The sequence below is a fragment of the Vicugna pacos genome, chromosome 11 (assembly GCF_048564905.1).
Source record: "Vicugna pacos chromosome 11, VicPac4, whole genome shotgun sequence".
NCBI lineage: Eukaryota > Metazoa > Chordata > Mammalia > Artiodactyla > Camelidae > Vicugna > Vicugna pacos.
Window position 1 is genome coordinate 58,326,725 of NC_132997.1, and position 19,893 is coordinate 58,346,617.

The window sequence follows — 19,893 nt, forward strand, 5'->3', positions numbered from 1 at the left end:
GACAGTCTAGCCAAGCAATAGAAATAAAAGCAAGAATAAATAAATGGGACCTAATGAAACTTACAAGCTTCTGCACAGCAAAGGAAACCAAAGTAAAACAAAAAGACAACCTACGGAATGGGAGAAAATTTTTGCAAATGAAGCCGACAAAGGCTTGCTCTCCAGAATATATAAGCAGCTCATACAACTTAATAAGAAAAAAACAAACAACCCAATCCAAAAATGGGTAGAAGACTTAAAAAAGCAGTTCTCCAAGGAAGAAATACAAATGATCAATAGGCACATGAAAAAATGCTCAATATCATTAATTATCAGAGAAATGCAAATCAAAACTACAATGAGGTATCGCCTCACACCAGTCAGAATGGCCATCTTTCAAAAATCCACAAGTGACAAATGCTGGGGACGCTGTGGAGAAAAGGGAACCCTCCTACACTGCTAGTGGGAATGCAGTTTGGTGCAGCCACTGTGGAAAACAGTATGGAGATTCCTCAAAAGACTAGGAATAGACTTACCGTATGACCCAGGAATCCTGCTCCTGGGCATTTATCCAGAAGGAACCCTACTTCAAAATGACACTTGCACCCCAATGTTCATAGCAGCACTATTTACAATAGCCAAGACATGGAAACAGCCTAAATGTCCATCAACAGATGACTGGATGAAGAAGTGGTATATTTATACAATGGAATACTATTCAGCCATAAAAGCCGACAACATAATGCCATTTGCAGCAACATGGATGTTCCGGGAGAATGCCATTCTAAGTGAAGCTAGAAAGAGAAAGAAAAATACCATATGACATCGCTCATATGTGGAATCTTAAAAAAAAAATACCAAAACATAAATATAAAACAGAAACAGATTCATAGACATAGAATACAAACTTGTGGTTGCCAAGAGGGATGGGGGTTGGAGGGACAGACTGGGATTTCAAAATGTAGAATAGATAAACAAGATTATACTGTATAGCACAGGGAAATATATACAAGATCTTATGGTAGCTCACAGAGAAAAAAATGTGACAATGACTATATATGTTCATGTATAACTGAAAAATTGTACTCTATACTGGAATTTGACACAACATTATAAAATGATTATAACTCAAAAAAATGTTAAAAAATATTTTTTTTCATTTTTATCAACTTTTTTGAGGATATATATACACACACACACATATATATATGCACATACATATATATGCATACATATATATAAGCCCTATATGCTATATATAATTGTATAGGTCATTGAATTTTGACAGATGTATATACCCATGTATCTGTCATCATATTCAAGATGTAATACATTTCCATTTTCCTAAAAAATTTATTTCACCAGTTTATCTCCATTTCTGCACGACATGTTAACTACTGTCTCATTTTTAACACTATTGATGAAATTTAACTTTTCTAGAGTTTCATATAAATGAAAACATTAAATTTTATCAAAGTTTTCATATAAATGGAATCATACAGTTTAAACTGGTTTTGCTTGGCTTTTTAAAAAAATCACTATAAAGGGAGGACAAATCAGGATGGCAGATTAGAAGGATGAGGAATTCAGCTCCCACAACTAACACATCAAAAATACATCTAAATGTGGAGTCGTTTTCACTGAAAACTAACTGGAAACTGGCAGAAAGACTCCTGTACAACCAAAGCTATAAGAAAGATTCACAGGGAATCAGGTAAGAAGGTTAGAGAAGTGTTCAAGTTACCACGTAAGCCTTGGGAAGAGACTCAGGGAGAATGGGAGATTACACAGGCAGAGACCCTCCTTGGAGAGTGAGCCATCATAACCACATATTGGGTGCCCTAGCCCTAGGGTCTGACAAAGGGAAAATGAGGCCTCTTGGCTGGTTGGAAGGCCAGTGGGACTAACAAGAAGGCTGTGGGAAGCCTGGACTCTGCTTGTGAGGAGAACGCAAATGCTTGCTTACTCCCAAAACAAGGTGTAGGGGGCAGAGTGAAATTGAAACTGCTGACTTATTTCCCATGACCACCCTGTTTTGTACCTCAGCCTGAGCTGAGCTGATGCTCCAGCACTGCTTGCCTCATGTCACATCACAGGTTCATACTGGAGTGAAGGCTGCCACAACCAAATGAAAAGTCTGTCTGGCTGTGAGATGCTGATGCAGCTCAAACCCTAAGTGGCATCTGAACAGGGAGGGAGCAGCTGTTACTGGTGATTGCACAAGCAGCACAACAGAGGCAGTCTAGACCTTTGACAGTGGCCAGATTGCCACAGCCTGCACCCTGACTTTTGCTGAATACCATACTGAATACCTCTTGCTCCAGCACTACTTCCTTCTGGGTCAAGGGTGCTTGTGCTGGAATGGGGAAGTCACACAGTTAAAGGGAACTAAGCCAGCTTGGACCCAACCTTCAGAGCTTCTACTCCAACAACTTGGGACCTTACCACCCTGCTGCCATAAGGCAGTAATGGCTATAGAACAGCAGCAAAGTCTAGCTTCACACATGGCTCTGCCCCTAGCCTCTCAATCTCCAGCCCCACCTCCTACCAAGGTTATAGCTACCAGCACACTGCTAGGAAAGATATAACTTGTGTTCACATCAAATCCAGCTCACCCACCAAAGACACTGTGCTCACATAGACTCTAGAGGGATGTTCTCACATAAGGACCCCATTTCAAGACCACCATAAGTAACCTTTTTTTTAACCTCATTTCATAGAGAAAGATAAGCGAAATGAGAAAGCAGAGGAATTTGTCTTAATTGAAAGAGTAAGAAAAAACACCAAAAAAAAACCTAATGAAATAGAAACCATTTACCAGATATAGAATTCAAAACATTAATAAGAACTCTAACTGAATTAAGAAAAAGAGTATATGAACACAGTGTGACCATTTTAACAAGAAACTAGAAAGTATAAAAAGGAATCAGTCAGAACTGAAGAATACAGTAACTGTAATGAAAAACACACTAGAAGGAATAAAAGCAGACTAGGTGACACAGAATAATGCGTAAGTGATCTAGAAGATAGAATAATGGAAATCACATATTCAGAATAGCAAAAATAAAAATAAATTAAAAAATAAAACAGTTTAAGGGATCTTTGAAACATCAAGTGTACTAACATTTGCATTATAGAAAATCCAAAAGGAGAAGAGAAATGGGTCGAAAATGTATTTAATCAAATTATGGCTGAAAATTTCCCAAACCTGAAGAAGGAAACAGATATCCAGGAAAAAAAAAAATACAGAGGGTCCCAAACAAGAGGAATCCAATCAAACCCACTTCAACACATTTCATAATTAGAATGGCAACAAGGGAAAAACAGAGTCAAATGCAAGGTAACTGCTTTCCCGCCTCCCCTCCCTGCCCATAAGTCTATGAACAGATTTATCTGCAGAAACACTGAAGGTCAGAAGGGAGTAGCATAATGTATTTAAAGCACTGAAAGGGAAAAACCTTCCACCCAAGATGCTCTTCCCATTAAGGTTATCATTTAGAATTGAAGGAGAAATAACTTTTCAGACAAGCAAAACTTTGAGTTCTACAATACTGAAATGACCCTAAAAGAAATGTGAAAACATCTTCTATAAGTGGAACAGAAAAGGCCATAACAAGAAGTAATAATCTACAGGAAGGAAATCCCACTATTAAAGGCAATTAAATAGTAAAGGCTGAGGATAAAACAATAAATAACCTACTACAATGATTAAAAGACGAAAAATTTGTAAAATCAAGCATAACTACAATAATCAGTGAAGGGATAATCATGAAGATGTAAAATATAACATCAAAAACACAACGTGTGGTGGAAGGAGTAAAAAAAAATGTTGATCTTTTAGAATTTTACTGATATTCTTATATTTTACTGTTATTCTTATAGGTCAACACACAGGAACCCTATGGTAAGTACAAATAAAAAAACTACAACAGATACACACACACACACACACAAAAACCAAAACTGAGGAAAGAACATAAGTGTACTATGAAGAAAATCATTAAACCATGAGGGAGGAAACACAGAAACAACCAGAAAACAAGTAATAAAATGGCAATAAGTACATACCTTCAGTAATTAAATTTCAATGGATTAAATGTTTCAATCAAAAGACAGGGTGACTCAGTGGACAAAAAGATAAGATCAGAGACTCACTTTGGAACTAAAGATACATACAAACTGAAAGTGAGGGATGGAAAAAGTTATTTCATGCAAATAGAAATGACAGGAAAAGTGGGGGTAGAAGTATTCACATCAGACAAATTTTAAAATAAAGGCCATAACAAAAGATAAAGAAGGGATATATTGATAAAAGTATCAATACAAGAAGAGAATATTATGCTTGTTAACATATGTGCACCCAATACAGAGCACCTAAATATACAAAGCCGATATTAACAGACAGAAAGGAGGAAACTGACAGGAATACAATAATAAGGGGTGACTTTAACCACCTACTTACATGAATGGACCAGTCATCCAGACAGAAAATCAATTAAGGCAAGAGTGGTCTTAAAATGATACAATAGACTAGTTGGATTTAATAGGTATCTACAGGACATTCTATCCAAATCCAGGAAAATAGACATTATTTTCAAGTGTACATGGAACATTCTCCAGGATAGGCCACAAAACACATCTCAACAAATTTAAGAAGACAGAAATTATATCAAGCATTTTTCTGACCAAAATGGTATGAAACTAGAAATCAATTATAGGAAAAAGATGGGAGAAGCACAAACATATGGAGACTAAACAACTTGCTACTAAAGAACCAATGGGTCAATGATGATATCAAAGAAGAAATCATAAAATATCTCAAGGCAGATGAAAATGGAAACAAAACTTTCCAAAATCTATGAGATCCAGCAAAAGCAGTTCTAAGAGGGAAGTTTATAGTGCTACAGGCCTATCTCAAGAAACAAAATAACCTCCAAAAAATCAACTAACTCTCCCACTAAAGGAATTAGAAAAAGAAGAACAAACAAGGACCAAAGGCAGCAGAAAGAAAATAATAAAGATTACAGAAGTAAATAAATTGGAGACAAAAAAAGATCAACAAAATCAAGAGCTCATTCTTTGAAAAGATAAACAATATTGATAAACCTTTAGCCAGACACATTCAAAATAAAAGAGAAAGGACCCAAATTAATATAATAAGCAATGAAAGAGGAGAAAGAACAACTGATACCACAGAAATACAAAAAAAAATTTCTTAACAGAATAAAATGGGCAATTATATGCCAACAAATTGGAAAACCTAGAAGATAATGGACAAATTTCTAGACACATACAACTTTCCAAAACTGAATCAGGAAGAAATAGACAAGCTGAACAGACCAATCACTAGTAGTGAAATTGAATTTGTAATAAAAATACTCTCACCATACAAAAGTCCAGACTGAACAGCTTCACAGGGGAATTGTACCAAATATATAAAGTACAGCTAATACTTATCCTTCTCAAACTATTCCAAAAAAATTGAAGAGAACAGAGCACTTCCAAATTTATTCTACAAGGTCACAATTTCCTTGATATCAAAAGTAAAAACACAAAAAAAGAAAATTACAGGCCACTATCTGTGATAAATATAGATATAAAAATCCTCAACAAAATATTAGCAAACTGAATTCAACAATATATAAAAAGGATCATGAAGTGGGATTTATTCCAGGGAGGTAAGGATAGTTCAATATTTACCAGTCGATCAATGTGATACACCACATTAACAAAAGGAAGGATAAAAATCACATGCTCATCTCAAAAGATGCAAAAAAAGAAAAAGCATTTGATATAATTCAACATCCATTCATAATAAAAACTCAAAGTGAATGAAGAAGGAACATATCTCTACATAATTAAGGTCATTTATGACAGACCCACAGCAAACATTGTACTCAACTGTGAAAAGACAATTTTCCTCTAAAATCAGGAACAAGACAAGGATGTCCACTCTTACCACTTCTATTTAACATAGTATTAGAAGTCCTAGCCACATCAAAAAGAAGAAGGAAAGAGTGAGAGAAAGAAAGAGAAAGAGAGAGAGACAGAGAAAGAAAGAAAGAAAGAAAGAAAGAAAGAAAGAAAGAAAGAAAGAAAGAAAGAAAGAAAGAAAGGAAGAAAGAAAGGAAGAAAGAAAAGAAAGAGAAAGAAAAGAAAGAAAGAAAGAGAAAGAAAAGGAAGAAAAGGAAGAAAAGAAAGAAAATAAAGAAAGGAAGAAAGGAAAGAAAGAAAAGGCATCCAAATTCAAAGGGAAGTACAACTGTCACTATTTACAGATGACATGATACTGTATATAGAAAACTCTAAAGTCTCCACAGAAAAAACTATTAGAACTAATAAATGAATTCAGTAAAGTTATAAGAAAAAAATTAACATACAGAAAAATGCTGCTTTTCATACACTAATAATTATCAGAGAGAAATTTAAAAAATAAACCCACTTATCACTTCATCAAAAGAATAAAATACATAGGAATAAACTTAACCAAGGAGGTGAAAGAGCTACATTCTGAAAACTATGAAACATTGATGAAGCATTTCAAAACGATACACAGAAATGGAAAGATAACCTGCATTCCTGGACTGGAATAATTAACATTGTTACAACATCCATACTACTCCAAGCAATGTACAAATTTAATGCAATCCCTATTTTAAAAAACCCAGGAGAATTTTCACAGAACTAGAACAAATAATCCTAAAATTTGTTTGTAACCACAAAAGACCCAGAATTGCCAAAGCAATTAAAAAAAAAGAACAAAGCTGGAGGCATCATGCTCCCTCCCTTTACACTGTACTACAAAGCTACAGTAATCAAAATGGCATGGTACTGACACAAAAATAGACATACAGATCAATGGAACAGAACAGAGAGTCCAGAAATAAACCACACTCTTATGGTCATTTAATCGACAACAAAGGAGGCAGAAATATATAATGGAGGAAAGACAGTATCTTTAAAAAGTGCTTCTGGGGAAACTGGACATGTAAAAATAAAATTAGAACATTCTCTGGCCTCACATACAAAGTAAACTAAAAATTAACTAAAGACCTAAATGTAAGACTGAATACTATAAAACACATAGAGGAAAACATAGACAGACCACTCTGTGAAATATATTGGAGAAGTATTTTTTTGGATCTCTCTCCTAAAGTAAAGGAAATCAAAGCAAAATAAACAAATTGAACCTGATTAAACTTAAATGTTTTGTAAAGCAAAGGAAACCACTGCCAAAATAAAAAGATAACCTATTGAATGGAAGAAAATATTTGCAAATGATATGACTGATAAGGGGTTAATATCAAAAATCTGTAAACAGCTCATAAACTCAATAGCAAAAAACCAAACAACCTGATTAAAAAATGGGCATAAGATCTAAATAGACATTTTTTCCAAAGAAGATATACAGATGACCAATAGGCACATGAAAAAATGCTCAACATTGCTAATCATCAGCAAAATACAAATAAAAACCACAATGAGATACCACCTCACACATGTCAAAATGACTGTCATCATAAAGTATACAAATAACAGACTGCGAGGATGTAGAGAAAAGGGAACCCTACTACACTGTGGCTGAGATTGTAAATTGGTAGCAACTATGGAAAACATGGAGGTTCTTCAAAAAACTAAAAATTGAACCATATGATCCAGTGATTCCACTGCTGAACCTGAAGCAGTGGAATCTGAAGAAGAGAAAACACTAATATGAAAAGATATATGAATTCTAATGTTTATAGCAGCGTTATTTACAATAGCCAAGGTATGGAAGCAACCCAAGTGTCCATCAAGAGATGAATGGATACATGAGAAAATCTGGTGTATATATATACAACGGAATACTACTTAGCCATAAAAAGAATGAAATTCTGCTATTTTCAACAACATGGATGGACCTAGAGAGTATTATTCTTAGTGAAATAAGTCAGAGAAAGACAAATACTCTATGTTATCATTTATATGTGGAATCTTATAAATAAACAAATGTATATAACAAAAAAGAAACAGACTTAGAGATACAGAAATCAAACTTGTGGTTTCCAGTGGGCAGAGGAAAGGAGGAGGGGAAAGAGGGTATGAAATTAATAGACACAAATATTATGTACAAAATAAGTAAGCAAAAAGGATATATTGTACAGAGCAGGAAAATATAGCCATTATTTTGTAACAACTTTAAATAAAGTATAATATATAAAAATATTGAATCATTATGTTGTACACCTGAAGCTAATATATTTTAAACCAACTATATTTTAATTTAAATAAATAAATAAATAATGAAAAAGAAATCACTATAATGGTTTGGGATGTACCACATGTTTTCAGGTATCAGCTTATCTATACATTATACACCTACATTGCTGGCTTGAATTATATTCTCTAGATTTGTCCACTCATCTAATAGTTTATAGTTGCTTTGTTTTCAGTTTGGGGTTACTATGAATTATAGCAGTCATGAACATTAATGTATAAAACTTTCTGTGGACACATGATTTTCTGTCTCTTGGGTAACTGCCTTATTGTTGGCTATAATCTTAATGTACCTTCAAAAGATAATGCCAGGGAGAGTGGCCAAGATGGCAGAGTAGAGAGACTCTGAGTTCACCTCCTCTCATGAGCACAGCAACATAATAAGTATCTGCAGAACAACCATCAGTGAAAAAGACTGGAACCTATTAGGAAAGATCTTCTACAACTAGAGATGTAAAGAAGTAACCACACTGAGATGGGAAGGAGGGGCAGATTCATGATATAATCAAATCCCGTATCCCCAGAGTGCATGACCAACAAACTGGAGAATAATTATACTGCAAAGGTTCTCCGACAGGAGTCACATTTCTGAGTCACACATCAGGCTCCCCAACCTGGGGGTCTGGGACCAGGATTATGAGCCCTCAGATCATTTGGCTTTCAAGGCCAGCAGGGCTTAATTGCAGGAGTCCCACAGGACTTGGGGGAAAAAAGAGACTTCAGTCTTAGAGTGTACACAGAATCTCATGCACACCAGGACTCAGGGCAAGAGCTATAATTTGATAGGATCCTGGGCCAGACCTATTTTCTAGTCCTGGAGAGAGTCCCATAGAGGTGGGGGCCAGCTGTGGCTCACCCTGGAGACATGGACACTACTGGTAGACATATTTGGGAACATTCAATCTCGAGAACACTACTGTGGTTGGATTCCATCTTGGCTAATTAGTACCAAGACCTGGCCCCACCCAACAGCCTGTAGGCTCCAGTAAAAGGATGCCTCAGGCCAAGCAACTAATTGGACAAGAACATGGTTCCATCCATCACAGACAGACTGAGCCCACAGCCACTTCTAGACCCACCTCAAGATATGCCCACAGAGATGGCCCTGCTCCAACCACCAGTGGGCAGGCCCAGGCACTTAGTACAGGAAGCCTACACTATCCCCTAGACTAGCCTCACTCACCAGGATGCAGACAGCACACTCAAGAAAGCTATTATCCTGCAGCTTGTATACTCAGTCCACCCAAAGCAGGCAAGACCCTACCCTGGGACCAGCTGGGCCCTGGCCCTTCCCACTAGCAGGCCAATGCAACCTTCAGGACAACCTGGACCACATATCCAGCTGTATCAAGAACTGGCCCATCACCCATCAATGATTTTTAAAAAGCTCTGGGATCTCTGAGCCCTGCAGCCAGACTCCAGAAATCAGCCCTGCCTTCCAGTGGTCTGGCTCTAACCCCAGAACCTGGCTTCACCTGCCAGTGGGTGGGCAAGAGCCCTGGAATCCTCTGGACCCTGACTCCACCAACCAGCACTAGCCCCAGGGCCCTGAGGAATCTGCAACTAGCGACTTTGTCACCAGGCTCTGCTAACCAGCACCCAGCAGCATCCACACAAGGCAGGGCCTGGCAACCAACTAGACTAGTGGCCAATCAAGCCTACCAGACCACCCACATAGCCTGCTAAAACAGGACACACAGCCCTCTTAGGGGAAACCCCTAGAGCATATAGCTTGGGTGACAAGAGGGGCATGCACTTCTGGGATGCACAGAACGTCTCCTAAAGAAGGTCACTTCTACAGGTCGAGAAATGTAACTAACCTACCACATACATAAAAATACAAATAGCAACTTAGACAAAATGAGGTGGCAGAGGAATATATTCCAGATGCAGGAACAAGATAAAACCCTAGAAGAACTAAATGAACTGGAGATAGGCCATCTACCTGAGAAAAAGTTCAGAGTACTGATTATAAAGATGATGAAAGAACTCAGGAGAATTCTTGCATAAAATAAGAAGTTAGAAGTTTTTAACAAAGTGTTAGAAAATATAAAGAACAACAAAAGGGAAATGAAGAATATGGTAACCAAAATGAAAAATACACTAGAGGAAATCAATATTAGACTAAATGATACAGAATAGATAAGTGAACTGGAAGACAGAGTAGTAGAAATCACTGCCCCTGAACAGAAAAAAAAAGAATGAAATGAAATGAGCAGTTTATGAGGCCTTGGGGGCAACATTAAGCATACTAATATTTGCATTATAGGGGTCCCAGAAAGAGAAGAGAGAAGGGGGCTGAGGACATATTTGGAGTCATGATAGCTGAAAACATCTCTAACCAGGGAAAGGAAAAGTCATCCAAGACAAGGAATCACAGAGAGTCCCATACAGGGTGAACCCAAAGAGGAATACCCCAAAACAGACTGTAATCAAATTAACAAAAATTAAAGAGAAAGGATATTAAAAGCAGCTATAGAAAAGCAACAAATAACAGAGGGAAACTTCAATAGGTTATCATGTGATTTTTTCCAGCAGAAACTGCAGGCCAGAAGAGAGTAAAATGATATATTTAAAGTGATGAAAGGGAAAAACCTACAATCAAGAATACTCTACCTAGCCAAGTACTCATTCAGACTTTATGGAGAAATCAAAAGCTTTACAAAAAAGCAAAAGCTAAAAGAATTCAGCACCACCAAACCAGCTGTACAACAAATGTTAAAGGAACTTCTCTAGGCAAAAAGGAAAAAAAAAGCCGCAACTAGAAATAAGAAAATAATGAAATAAAAAAGCTCACCAGTAAAGACAAACATACAGTAAAGGTAGGAAGGTAGGAACAGTAGGAAACACACACAAAACTAGTAGGGAGGTTAAAAGACAAAAGTAATCAAATCATTTGTATCCACAGTTAGCAGTTAAAGGATACATAAAACAATCATATGTAAAATATGATACCAAAAATAGTAATTAGCAGTGGAGGAGAGTACAAATGCAGAGTTTTTAAAATGCATTTGAAATTAAGAGATCAGCAACTTAAAACAATCATTCACACACACACAGATTGCTACACAAAACTTCATGTTAACCACAAACCAAAATTTATAATAGATATACACACAAAAGAGGAATCCAAACATAATACTAAAGATAGTCATCAAATCACAAGAGACCAAAGAATAAAGGGGGAAAATTTCTACAAAAACAATCCAAATCAACCAACAAAATGGCAACAAGAACATACATTATCAATAACTACCTTAAATGTAAACGGATTAAATGTTCCAGCCAAAAGATACAGGGTGGCTGGATGGATACAAAAGCAAGACCCATACATATGCTGCCTATGAGAGACTCACTTCAGATCTAGAGACACATACAGACCAGAAGTGAGGGAATGGAAAAAGGTATTCTATGCACGTGGAAATCAATAGAAAGCCAGAGCATCACTTCTTGTATCAGAAAAAATAAAGTTAAAATAATGATTGCTACAAGAGACAAAGTATGACACTGCATAATGATCAAGGAATCAATCCAAGTAGAAGATATAACTGTAAATATATATGCAGCCAACATAGGAGCATCTAAATATATAAGGCAAATATTAAGAAATATAAAAGGAGAAATCGACAATAACACAGTAATAGTAGTGGACTTTACAACCTACTTACATCAATGGACAGATCATCCAGACAGGTAATCAATAAGGAATCATAGGCCTTAAATAACAAATTGGACCAAATGAACTTAATTGATATATATAGAGAGGGAGAATTTCATCTGAAAGCAGCAGAATTCTTTTCAAGGGCACATGGAACATTCTCAAGGATAAATCACATGCTAGGCCACAAAACAAGCCTTGGTAAAATTAAGAAAACTGAAATCATAGCAAGCAACTTTTGCAGCCACAATGCCATGAGACTAGAAATCAACAACAAAAAAAATACAAACACGTGGAGGCTAAACAATATGCTGCTAAACAAACAATGGATCCTGAAGAAATCAAAGAGGAAATCAAAAATACCTAGAGACAAAAGAAAATGATCCAAAAGCTGTAAGACCCAGCAAAAACAGTTCTAAGAGGGAAGTTTATAACAACAGAAGATAACCTCAGGAAATAAGAAAAATCTCAAATAAACTAAGCTTACACCTAAAGCAGCTAGGAAAAGAACAAACAAAACTCAACATTAGTAGAAGAAAAGAAATCATAAAGATCAGAGCTCAAATAAGTGAAATAGAGACTGAAAATCAATAGAAAACATCAATGAAACTAAAAGCTGGCTCTTTGAAAAGGTAAATAAAATTGATAAACCTTTAACCAGACTTATCAAGAAAAAAAGGGAGAGGGCCCAAATCAATAAAACAGAAATGAAAAAGGAAAAGTTACAACCAACATTACAGAAATACAAAGGATCATAAGAGACTACTACAAGCAACTATTCACCAATAAAACAGGCAACCTAGAAGAAATGGACAAATTCTGAGAATGGTACAATCTCCTACAACTGAATCAGGAAGAAATAGAAGATATGAACAGACCAATTACCAGTACTGAAATCAAATCAGTAATTTAAACAACTCCCAACAAAAAATAGTCCAGGGCCAGATGGCTTCACAGGTGAATTCTACCAAACATTTAGAGAAGAGTTAACACCTATTCTGAAACTTTTCCAAAAAAATTACACAGGAACATTCCTGAACTCATTCTTTGAGGCCAGTGTCATCCTGATAACAAAACCAAAGAAAGACATCACAAAATAGAAAATTACAGTCCAACATCACTGATAAACATAGATGCAAAAATCTTCAACGATCCAAATCCAACAGTAAATTAAGCTGATCATACACCATGATCAAGTGGAATTTATCCCAGGGATGCAAGGATTCTTCAGTATCCACAAGTCAATTGATGTGATACACCACGCTAACAAACTGAAGAATAAAAACCATATGGTTATCTCAATAGATGCATAAAAAGCTTTTGATAAAATTCAATATCCATTTATGATAAAAACTCTCCAGAAAGTGGGCATAAAGGGAACATGTCTCAACATAATAAAGACCATGTATGACGAACCCGGAGCTAACATTTTATTCAACTGTGAAAAACTGAAAGCATTTCCTGTAAGATCATGGACAAGGCAAGGATGCTCACTCGCATCATTTTTATTCAATATAGTTTTGGAAGCCCTAGTCACAGCAATCAGAGAAGTAAAAGAAATAAAAGGAATCCAAATTATAAAGGAAGAAGTAAAACTGTCATTGTTTGCAGATGGTGTGATATCATACACAGAAAACCTTAAAGATGTTACTAGAGAAATATAAGAGCTTATCCAATGAATTTGGTAAAACTGCAGTATATAAAATTAATATGCAGAAATCGGTTGTGTTTCTGTACACTCATAATAAACTATTAGAAAGAGAAATTAAGGCAGCAATCCCATATACCATTGCAAGAAAGATTAAAATACCTGGGCAAAATCTACCAAGGAGACAAAAGACCTGTACTCTGAAAACTGTAAGATGCTGATGAAAGAAACTGAAGACAACAGAAACAGATGGAAAGATATACTGTGTTCTTGGATTGGAAGAATCAATATTGTTAATACGACCATACTTCCCAAGGAAATTTATAGATTTGATACAATCCCTATCAAAATACCAATGGCATTTTCCCCCACAGAACTAGAATACTTTTAAAATTTGTATGGAAACATAAAAGACCCAGAATAGCCAAAATGATCCTGAGAAACAAGAATAGAGCTGAAGGAATCACACTCCCTGACTTCAGCCTATACACAAAACTACTGTAATCAAAACATTATGGTACTGGCACAAAAACAGACACGTAGATCAATGGAATTTGATAGAGAATCCAGAAATAAATCGACGTACTTATGGATGGCCAATTAATCTACAACAAAGGAGGCAAGAATATACATTGGTGAAAAGACAATCTCTTCAATAAGTGATGCTGGAAAAACTGGATAGCTACATATAAAAGAATGAAATTACAACACTGTCTAACCTCTTTTACAAAAATAAACTCAAAATGGATGAAAGACCTAAATGTAAGACCAGATAATATAAAGCTCCTAGAGGAAAACATAGGCAGAACACTCTTTGATAAAGATTTCAGCAGTATTTTTTTGGATCCCTCTCCAAAAGCAAAGGAAATAATAGTAAAAATCAACAAAATAGCAGTTAAATAAACTTAAAAGCTATTTCCTAGCAAAGGAAACATTTCACCAAATGAAAAGACAACCTAGTGAATGAGAGAAAATATTTGCAAATGAGATGACCAAAAAGGGATTAATATCCAATATACACAAACAGCTCATACAACTCAACATCAAAAAACAAACAACCTGATTAGAAAATGGGCGGAAGGACTGAGGAGACAATTTTCCCAATGAGTCAATTCAGATGGCCAACACATGTAAAGACACTCAACATCACTAATCATCAGGGAAATGTCAATGAAAACCACAATGAGATATCACTTCACACCTGTCAGAATGGCTATCATCAAAAGTGTACAAATAACAAATGTTGGTGAGGATGCAGAGAAAAGGGAACCTTTGTACACTGTTGATGGGAATGTAAATTGGTGCAACCATTGTGGAAAACTGTATGGCGGTTTCTCAAGAAACAAAAAGTAGAACTATCATATGACCCAGCAATTCCACTTCTGGGTACATATCTGAAAAAACCAAAAACACTAATTTGAAAAGATACATGCACCCCAATGTTCATAACAGCATTATTTACAATTGCTAAGACAACCTAGGTGTCCATGAATAGATGAATGCGTAAAGAGAAATGTGTATATATATATATAAACACACACATTGTAAATATAAAGTACATATAACTGTGTACACATATATTTATATACATGCAACGGAATACTATTCAGTCTTAAAAGTAACAAAATTTTGCCATTTGTAGCAACATGGATGGACTTGGAGGGCATTTTGCTAAGTGAAATAAGTCAGGCAGAGAAAGATAAATACTGTATAATATTGCTCATATATGGAACCTAAAATATACAACAAACTAGTGAATATAACCTAAAAGAAGCAGACTCACAGATACAGAGAACAAACTAGTGATTACCAGTGGTGGAGGGGTGTGGGGCAATACAGCTGCCAGGGAGTGGGAGATAGAAACTATTGGGTATAAGATAAGCTCAAGGATGTATTGTACAACACACAATATGGGGGATACAGCCAATATTTTGTAGTAACTGTAAATGGAAAGCAACTTTTATAAATTGTATTTAAAATTTTTTTAAAGTCATTGCCAAAATGTTTGCAAAATATGTTCTGACCAGCAATGTATACACCCCAATGTGCTGTTGTTGGTCTTTGTCATATAATTTCTAATATAGTGTTATCCACTGTGCTTTTAGTTTTCATTTTCTTAGTGACATAAAATTGAGCATCTTTTTATGTGCTATTTGTCATATTATTGAATTCTAATTTTTTACACATTTTGGATATACATTCTTTTGCATACATACGCATGGTGAATATTTTATTTGTGTCTTGCATTTTCACGTCTCCTTAACAATGTCTTTCAAAGAGCAAAGGTTTTAATTTTTAAGAAGGATGTTCCTTTCCTTTAAATTATTACCAATTTAACAAATTATTTTATATGTTGTGCTTATAGTAACATATCTAAGGAATCTTGGACTACACCATTTATGAAAATATTTATTCTATTTTTTATTCTAAATATATCATAGTTGTGAATAGCAAAGACCAATTTTAAGTTAATTATATTTCATGGTGCATAGTAAATTTAAAGGTCCCTTTTTATATATAGTAGTATCCAGTTTTTCCAAGTCCGTATGTTGAAAAGGCTATCCTTTTATATTAAATTACCTTCACTCCTTTCCCCAGTAAATCTTCTAAGTTAAATTTAAAAACTTGACTGTGCATATTTAGCTAAATTCTAGATAATTTCCCCCCACTTAGGTCTATTTCTGGACTCACTAATTTGTTCCATTGGACTGCTTATCTATTTTTATGTCAATATAACACTATCTTGATTATAGATTTAAAATAAGTTTGAAAACCAGATTGAAAATAAGTTCTCAAATTTTGTTGTTCTTAGTCAAGACTGTTTTTCCTATATCATATGCATTTTGTAATCAGATTGATATGAATTGATATGAAAAGAAAATCACTTGTTCGGATTTTGCTTAAGATTACTTTGAATCTTTAGATCAACTTGGGGATAAATAACATTGGAACAATTTTGAGTCTTCTCATGAATACTGTATATCCTGCATGTACTCTGTTCTTTCAAAATTTCTCCTAAAAGCATTTGTAATTTTCCATGTATAACACTAATAATAACTTAACTGTATCTCTCTACATACTTAACTTTGACATTATGATAAATTATCTTTAATTTCCTCACTTTATTGTTAGTATACAGAAATACATTTGATTTTTATACATTTATCTTATCGTATCTGATTCTGCTAGGTATACATTTTAGTTCTAGTAGCTGTTTTCTAGATGTGTTAATATATTCTACACATATGTACGTATCATCAGTGAATAAAGAGAACTGACTTTCTTCTATTTTGTAACTCTTTAGGTATTTTTCTTTTCTTACTGCATGGTTTAAGAACTCACTTTCAATACTAAATAGAAGTAGTGAACACAGACATCTTGCCTTGTCTTAATATGGAAGAATCACATTGCCCTTTGCTTCTAAGAATGATGTTACCTGAAGGTTTTTGTAGATGACTTTTACTGGGTTAAGGATGTTCCTTTCCTTTATATTATTACCTTATTGAGATTTTTTATAATAAATTTACATTAAATTTTGTCAGATGCATTTTAAAGTCTAATCACTCATTATATTTTTGTCTTGTAGGCGGTCAATTTGGTGAATTGATTGGGTTTAAAAAAACATTGAACAACCTTGTATTTCTACTTCCTTAATTGTAACATATTATCCATTTTATATATCACTGCCTTCCATTTGTTAACATTTTGTTAAAATTTTTGCTTTTATATAATGAGTACTTGTGTTCTGAAGTTTCCTTGCAATACCTTTATCTGGTTTCATAAACAAGGTTATACTTGCCTCATAAAATGAGTTGAAAAAAAATGATTGTATAGATTGATATTTTTTTGTTCCCTAAGTTGTGATACTCACCACAGCACTGATATCTAGGCTGAAGTTTATTCTGTAAGAAAAAAATTTACCTATCCAATTTTAATAGATATAAGGCTACTTACTTAATAGATCTCAGATTTTAATAGGCTACTGGAAAGCTTATGTTTGTGAAGGAAATTGTCTATTTTATCTAAACTGCTGAATGTGTTGTAATAAAGTTTTTCATATTATTCTCTATTTTGTTTTAAATATTTGTAGTGTCTATAGTGATGCACTGCCTTTAATTTCTGATATTGGTCTTTTTTATATTTGTTTTTATTTTCCTGATCAGTCCAGATAGGAATTTGTCAATGTCATTAGTCTTTACATAGATCTTAAGATTTTGTGCTTCATTTTTTTTTTTGCTTTTCTTTTGTTTTCAATTTCCTTGATTTCTGCTTTTATATTTGTATTTCTTTGCTGCTGTTTCTTTTGAATCTAATTTTCTTTACCTTTTCTACTCATAACTTGGAAGGTTAAATTTTTGCTCTGGAAACTTTATACAGGCATACCTTATTCTATTGCACTCTCAGATACTGCAATTTTTTACAAATTTAAACTTCGTGGCAACCCTAAATCAAGCAAAGCCATTGGTGCTATTTTTCCAGCATTTGCTCACTTCATGTCTCTGTCTCATTCTGGTAATTGTCATAATTTTTTAAACTTATTCATTATTATTATATTTGTTATGGTGATGTGTGTCAGTGATCTTTGATGTTGCTACTATGACTCACTGAAGGTTCAGATGATTCTTTTCTAGCAAGAAAATATTTTTAATTAAGGTATGTACACTGGTTTTTTAGACATAATGCTATTTTACTATGTAACAGTCTATATAGTACACTGTAAACATAGGTTTTATACACACTGGGAAATCACAAAATTCACATGACTTGCTTTATAGCAATGTTTGCTTTGCTGCAGCAGTCTGGAACCAAAATAGCAAATTCCTGCAGCATGCCTACAATGTGTCATTTCTCTCCGGCTCTTTTGAGGATTTCTGCTTTATCTTTCAGTTTTCAAAAGTTTAACTATTATGTGTCTTGGCATTAATTTTGGGGGGTTTATTCTACCTGAGGTTTGCTTAGCCTCTTGAATCTGTATGTTTATGTGGGCTATTGTCTCACAAGTCCCTGAGACCCGATTTATTTTATTTTCAACCTGTTTCCTCATTGTTCAGACTGGGTAAATTCTATTGACCTGTTTTCAAGTTCACTGGTTCTATTCTCTATCAACCCCGTTCTATTATTGAGCACATTCAGTGAGTCCCTTTTTATTACTTACTGTATTTTTCAGTTTTATAATTTTCACTTGGTTCTTTTTAATACTTCTATGCTGAGATTTTCTATATTTTCATTTGTTTCAAAAGAACTTGTGACTGCTCATTGAAGCATTTTTATGGTGGTTGCTTTATAATCCTTGTCAAATTGTTCTAGCATCTGATTCATCTTATGCTGGCACTTGCTGGCTGCTTTTCTAATTTAGGTTGTGATTTTTCTGGCTCTTGATAGGATGCACAATTTTTGATTGTACCCTAGATGTTTCGAGTATTGTATTAGGAGACTCTGGTTCCTGTTTAATCACCTCTTTTGTGAAGGTCATGCCCCCTCAAGGTCTGGGTGGCTGTGTATGTTCAGCTTCTTGCAGAGTCTAGTCTATCCCACTGTGACAAAAGTAGGCACCCACTCACACTGCTTTGTTGCAGCAGGGTATGGTAGAAGTGTGGCTCCACACTATGTCCCACTGACATGAGGGGAAGGAGCATGTGGCTTAAATGGGCTGCCAACTAACTTCCCTGCCTCATACCACTTTCTTCTACCTCTTGGATGCTTGGTGGATGTGGAGGTTCAGCTCCCCACTGAGTCTCACTGACTCCAGGGGTAAAACTGGAGTTCTTGTTGGCTCTAACTGGCATCTCAGTGTTAATCTCTTTGATGTCAGGTAGAGGTGGAGACTCAGCTTCCAGTGGGCTCCAGTACCCTGGTGGGGAAACTGGAGCACTGCCCACTTCCATCAGGCAGAGGAGGGACAATCAGCTCCCTGCTGAGTCTCTCAGACATCAATGATGGAGGAGTCTGAGTGATGCCTGCATCTGCCTGGGCAGGAGTCTGAGGTAGACGATCTACTTTCTGCTCTGTGGTTTGGCTGAAACTGCAGGGGTACAAGATGCGACTTTCTCCCCTTGGTGTTTGGCTGGGGTAAGGAGGGCATTGCCAAGAAGCTTTCTAATGACATACCACACGTTTTCTGGTCCCTTGGCTTGGGGTGAGCTATCTCTTCTCGTCACTCTTTTGGTCTATGCTTGTTGGAGGCTCTTGCAGTGCTCTGTCTGGGATATACAGGCAGCAATAAGGAGGCCTGGAGAACTCACCATTGTGTTATTCCTCAAGTCTCGAGGTCCCTCCTCAGTCAGACTTCTTTACACCTTTCAGAGAAAAAAGATTTGAAATTTGTAAAAATCACAGTCAACCTTTGTTATCT

At 35.4% G+C, this 19,893-nt stretch overlaps 1 long non-coding RNA gene across 1 annotated transcript in view; it reads left to right on the top strand.

Moving 5' to 3' along the window:
• Positions 1-17,272, top strand: part of LOC107034014 (uncharacterized) — a 152,441-nt gene extending 135,169 nt beyond the window's left edge. Inside the window, exon 7 of the long non-coding RNA XR_012077439.1 lies at positions 17,128-17,272. This is a non-coding gene — a long non-coding RNA (uncharacterized lncRNA). The remainder of the gene's footprint in view (positions 1-17,127) is intronic.
• Positions 17,273-19,893: the final 2,621 nt, after the last annotated feature.